We start from the raw sequence: 5,921 nt of genomic DNA, 5'->3' as shown, positions 1-5,921 counted from the left end.
CCGCCGCCCCGCCCCCCACCCAATCCTGGTTCCCAGCTCGCGGGGCCCCGCCCCTCTGCGTCCTCGCCGGGTACAGTCACCTTCAGCAGGAGTGCTGAGGGGGCGGAACGGGCGGGCAGGTTACCGTTTAGAGGCGGACTACATTCCGTGGCGGAAGGACATGTTACATAAAGGTCGCAGAACTGACGTCCTCAGCGCCCAATGGGGAAGCTTCGAGGCAGCAGGACCCGCCCCCGGAGCTCCGGGGATCTTACCCACCCCACCCCCCGGTCCTCCGGCGCCCGGGCCACCTGTTGCCGCCAATTTGGAAAGCTGGACCAGGGCTCTTCTCTTGACCGTTGGCCCAGGCCGCCCCAGCTGAGCTGCCCTGGCCTATCCAGATGATGCCTAGATTTATGGGTCCCCAGGCAGCATTCCCCCAGCCCTGCCCTGCGACTCCCCGCCTCCCCCCGCCCGGGTGCCCGCTCACTGCACACCCCGGAGACTGAGCCGAACCCGAGGTTCGCGAGCCTGAGATGGGATCAGAGGTGGGGAAGGATGGAGACTCGTGGGATGGTTGGAGGTTTGGGCCGTCTTCGGAGGGGCTCCGACACTGGAACGGGGGTAGGGAGAACCAGGGAGGGCGGAGTGTGCATGGAGCGGGAGCACGAGGCCCTTTTGTTCTTGGGGCTAGAACAAAGAAGGAAGTTGGGACCATGTGAATACTTACGTAGGGGCTACAGTCCTGCAGAGCGAGTGCCTGAGAGTAGAAAGTGAATAGAAGGTATTAATATTTTTTATATTTCCATCAGGAAATGTCAGAACGTGAAAGCCCATAATCTCTGCCGAAGTAAGCACTTCCGTTTCCAAGCTTGTGTATTTAAATCAATTATCGTTGGAGCTTTTCCTCATTCTTCTCTAAGACATTTTCTGATTTCCCAGTAATTAGCCAATAACAAGTGATGACAGCAGTTATCAACGAAACAGCTGTTAACTCTTGCCATCTTTCAAGAGAGCAAGTTTTGAGAGCAGATACAATGTTGCCTCGTTAAAAATCATGAACACTATTATCTTAGGTTCTTTCCTTTTCCTGGAAAATGAGACCAAAGGGTGTGACCTGCTCAGGCAGACGCCCTGCCTGCAGCTGAATCAAAGGCCCTCATTATGCTTTCCTGTTAGCTCAGATAAGCTGACAAGGAAAAAGTGACCACCTAAATTTGTTTGAGATAAAATATTTTAATTTCTTCTGTAAGTCCTTTCTGGTCCCCTTAGTTGTAGATAGGAGTAAACGCTTGGTTATTGAGGTGGTAAGAGCACATGAAGTTGCTGAGAGGAAAAAAAGCCATGCCTCACCAGGGAGAATCAGATTCCTCCCTATTCAGAGAAAGAGGAATGGCATAAACGGCCATCTCTGGCCCCTGAGCTAAACATGAACTAAGTACAGTGGTGAACAACACTGGAGGGGCAATATCTGGCCAATGCTGGACTATGTTGCATTTTAAAGATCTAAATCTAGATGTATTCCCATGATTGAAAAGCACGTGTATTAAACTGAAGAGCTGATGGCAAACTACTGCTCTTCAGTTACAGATATTGATCATCCAATAGTTATCAAAATGCTGTCCATGAAACTTTGGCAGAGACTAATCCACCATATTTTTGCTCACATTAGATGTATAGTGAAAATTTGTCACAGAGTTTAAGGTGGTTGTCATTACCTTGCTGAGAAGCAGCAGAGTACAGAAGCAAGCGTAGGTTCCATCATATTTAATTCCAATTCCACTCACGAGCCCTATGACCGTATCCTGTAATTTAATGAGTCCAGTTCCTTAAAAGTAAACTGAAGACAATTCTTGTTCCATAGGGTGGGGTTTGATCAGATGATGTTTGTGAATGAGTATAGCACACGGCCCAATAGGGGTCCTCTTCGAGAACTGACTAGTCCTGGAGGTGTTTCCTTATGACTAGTGCCAGAACATATTTCTCAATTCAAGTAACTCTGTTTGCCCTTCTCTGAGCCATTCTCCTGAATCAAATCTTCATTCCTTTGACCCAGCAACGAGTAACCCCAGGGCTACAGGAAACAGGGGAGGCTGAGGGAGGACACAGACTCCCCTGGAAGCTAGCTTCTCCTCCACGAGCCAGTCCTTCCACTGTGCTCATAGACCTGGCAGGATAGGAGAGGGGGCTGCTAGGTTCACTAGAACGAGATGTGAGTGAGGGTGTAGATTGCTGTGTTACCTGTTTGGATTTTCGACCATGGAATCACAGAATCTGCAGCTTAATGATTTAACTCTTGATGGTCATTTGGAGTCCCTGGAGAGGTGGGTGTGTCAGCAAATACCCCCAACCAAACCCTGCAGCCTAAAGACAAGCCTTGGCCCTGGTGAACAGGGTAAGGTTACAGGTTTTACCATTACGTGACCTCTTGGCCTCTGCCTGAAATAGTACTGTCACTTCTCTCAGGCCAATACGGTTTCCAGGGCAGCCCATTGGCCTGAATGTCAGATTTAGAAGTGTTTATCACTTTGGACTTCATATGCCCTTTCCAGAGCCAGATCAAGTAGACTGTAATTTCTTCTGTGCCTTCCTTCAGATGCCCAAGGTCTCTTCAGGCCCACCAGGGTGGCAGAAAATCTTAATTCCAGAGTATCCCCCAGACAAATCGTGGAAGGAAGAGAAAGTTGGCCTTTTGGAGTTGGGGATAAAGAGAGAACAGGTTGTCTGTGGGGGAAAGGGAAAGATTCATGGAGGGGGAGACTTGGAGGGGTGGTTACCACAGAGGTGGGTATGGGAAGCCCATTCCAGGGTAAAGGAACAGTAAAAAAATGTTTTCTGAATGCAGCTGTGAGGAAATGCCTCATCGGCACTCAGAAGGAGGGAAGATCTTGAGGAGTCCTTGTTCGTTCCAGTGCAGGAAGTACTGCCGCAGCCAACATGGCCTCCAACAATTTTTCTCTAGCCCAGAATTGCTAGACAAATCACAGGACAAAGCCTCCTTAGGGTGGGTTAGTCCTATCCACCAAGCCACTCCTGTGGAGGCCTGTGCTCTCTCCTTTTTCCCTACAAGTGTAGCCAGAGCTCAGGCTCCCTAAGATGCAAGTGGAACTTGTAAGCAGACCCTATTCCCCCAAAGTAATCCAGATTTAGAAGACCAAGAAAGGCATCAGCGGGAATTCCCTGGCGGTCCAGCGGTTAAGACCGCCCTTCCGCTGCAGGGGGCACAGGTTCGATCCCTGGCCAGGGAACTAAAGATCCCGCATGCTGTGGCCAAAAAATAAAATAAAATGAGAAGTTTTACAAAAACAAGAAAGAAAGGCATCAGCAAACAATAGATCAAATGCCCCCTTCCCCAGGAAGTCTTCCTACTGCAGTTCAATCATAATCCACATTTTCCTTGGCACCATACTTCTAGTCTCCACCTCCATGCTCACTGGCTACAAGTTAACCTGACCCACTTATCCTAGGAAGGACAGCTAGGACAAAGGAGACTTTGGTCTCCTAGATAAAATAATTTTTGTAGGCAATACTTTAACTTAAAGGGTGACATCTTTGGGCCCCTTGCAGGGTTCCTCTGAAATATTTGTGGAAAAATCTATACAGTACTCCAGAGAGACCAATGCCCCTTCAAATGAACTACTTTATTCCCCACCGCCTTCTGGGGGAGAAGGACCCTGAAGGAATTATGTGACCCCTGAAGCTTCCTCCCCGCCATTCCCAAATTGATCCCAGAAGCTGAGACATCATCCACCCAAACCTCCATCTCAGAATCCATTCTGTGAGAAGCTGGTAAGTAACCCAGTTATGACTCAGCATCAGACTCTTCCCTTCCTCTCCCCATTGGCCAGAATGAAAGGCCGAATCTAGCAGAAGGCTCCTCCCCTATGGATGGCCACATCCTCACCACAAACTGAGTCATGGCCACACCCTGCCTGGATGGAAAATTACCATGAGAGGTAAGGGGAAGGTTTAACTCCAGGAGTTTTAAGTTCTCAATCCAGAAATCACAGCCATCTACTCTCCACCTGGAACTAATTGAGGAAAACATTTTCCCGGCCCTAGCCCTAACAAAGCATGTCCAGGTCTAAATGAGTAAGGCTGCTTGAGCCCAGGACTATGTGAAAGGTAGGAGGCCACTGTCAACCACTGTGTGAAGTATTTGTTGTCCTGGCTTCCGTGAAGGATGATGTCTTGCTCAGATCTGGCTTTCACAGGCTCCACCTCCCCACATCCAAGGCAGCCAAGCCTGGGTGGGAGAAAGGGGCAATCCTCCTTCAACTCCCACTGCGGGCTGTAGGAGGATTCCCCTCCAGAAACTCAGGGCCCTGTGCAATTTTCCTCGCAATGAAAGCATTCTTGTTATAGGAATGCTGCGGGTTTTAATTAGATTTGTTTTACACCATACATGTTTTGAATTTTTTCAAATATGGTTATGTATGGCTTTCAAACTTCTCAGATTCGAAAAGTTCTGATGCTGTTATGTAGAACACTATAAAATGGTATATTTGATTTCATTACGATTTTATTAGCATTAAAAGACTAGTATGCATATGCTATTAAAAAAGTGAGTCCCATGAGGCAAGCTCAAGTTTTTTGAGTTTTTCTGGTAACACACACCATCTGTTCATCACTTCTCATTCCATCATTTGCTAGTACTTGCTATGTCAGATGCCACTGATAAAGAAAAACTGTAAGAAATGGTTAAAAATGAGAAAAGTCTATTACCAATTTCAGAAAATTGAGCAAAAACGTCGTTATAACATCTGAGTAGCCAAGCACCTAGGTTCAATTGCTGGAACACCAGTGGGAGCAGTTTGAGAACCCCCGGGAAAGTAAAAGAGTTAAGAGCTCAGGCCCTGGAGTTGAGCAACTCTGGTTAAAAACCCAGGATGGCCACTAACCAGTTGTGAGAGCTTACCCACATTACTTAAGATCTCTTAAAAAAAAAAAAAAAAACCATCTTTCATCTTTGTTGTCAGGATTAAATGAAAAAATATTTGTAAAGTTTGAAAGGCTATATAGCATAGAACCAGAATGGCAGCTCTGGAGTCGGGTTGCCTGTCAGTCACTAGCTGTGGAATATGGACAAATCACTTATCCTTTGTGCCTCTTTTCTCATCTACAAAATGGGAATAATGGCATCTATTTCATAGGCTTGTTTTGAGAATTATATTAGTCAATACAGGTAGAGAGCTTACAACAATACCAAGCACACAGTAAGTAAGCCAAGGTATTAGCAAATTATTAAGGTGCTTAGCATAATGCCCAGCACCTACCTAATAAGAACTGAAAAATGTTAGCTATCTCTGATACTGTACACGTGAGCTGCAAGGGTCCTCCCACGTGGAAGGAATTTCAGTTAGGGTGGACTCCCTGATGGGGTCATTTACTTAGAGAAATTCCTCCTAGACCTGAAACCAGAATGGGGGAAGAGACTTGTAGAGTCAGAATGTAGCAGTCTTTATCAAGAAGGGGGGGGGGGGGGGTAAAGGGGGCTTCCCTGGTGGCGCAGTGGTTAAGAATCCGCCTGCCAGTGCAGGGGACGCGGGTTCAAGCCCTGGTCCAGGAAGATCCCACATGCCGCGGAGCAACTAAGCCCGTGTGCCACAACCACCGAGCCCGCGTGCCTAGAGCCCGTGCTCCGCCACTGCAATGAGAAGCCCACACACCATAATGAAGAGTAGCCCCCGCTCACTGCAATTAGGTAAAGCCCACGTGCAGCAATGAAGACCCAACACAGCCAAAAATAAATAAATTAATAAGTTTAAAAATAAAAGGGGTAAAGAAGTTTAAGAAACAGCTCCTAGGGGGATGGACCGTTAAGAATGGTACTTCCATGTTAAGTTCAGGCTTCGTAGTCTTAACTACAAAGCTGGTAAGATACCCAGGCAAAGAAGGTTACCTCCAAGGTAGGATGAAGGTAATGAAAGACAACAGGTAGC

This window comes from Delphinapterus leucas, chromosome 2, assembly GCF_059928025.1.
Source record: "Delphinapterus leucas isolate spDelLeu-1000000601 "Yukka" chromosome 2, BTC_Dleu_Yukka2, whole genome shotgun sequence".
Taxonomy (NCBI): Eukaryota; Metazoa; Chordata; class Mammalia; order Artiodactyla; family Monodontidae; genus Delphinapterus; species Delphinapterus leucas.
This window is presented reverse-complemented; position numbering follows the sequence as displayed.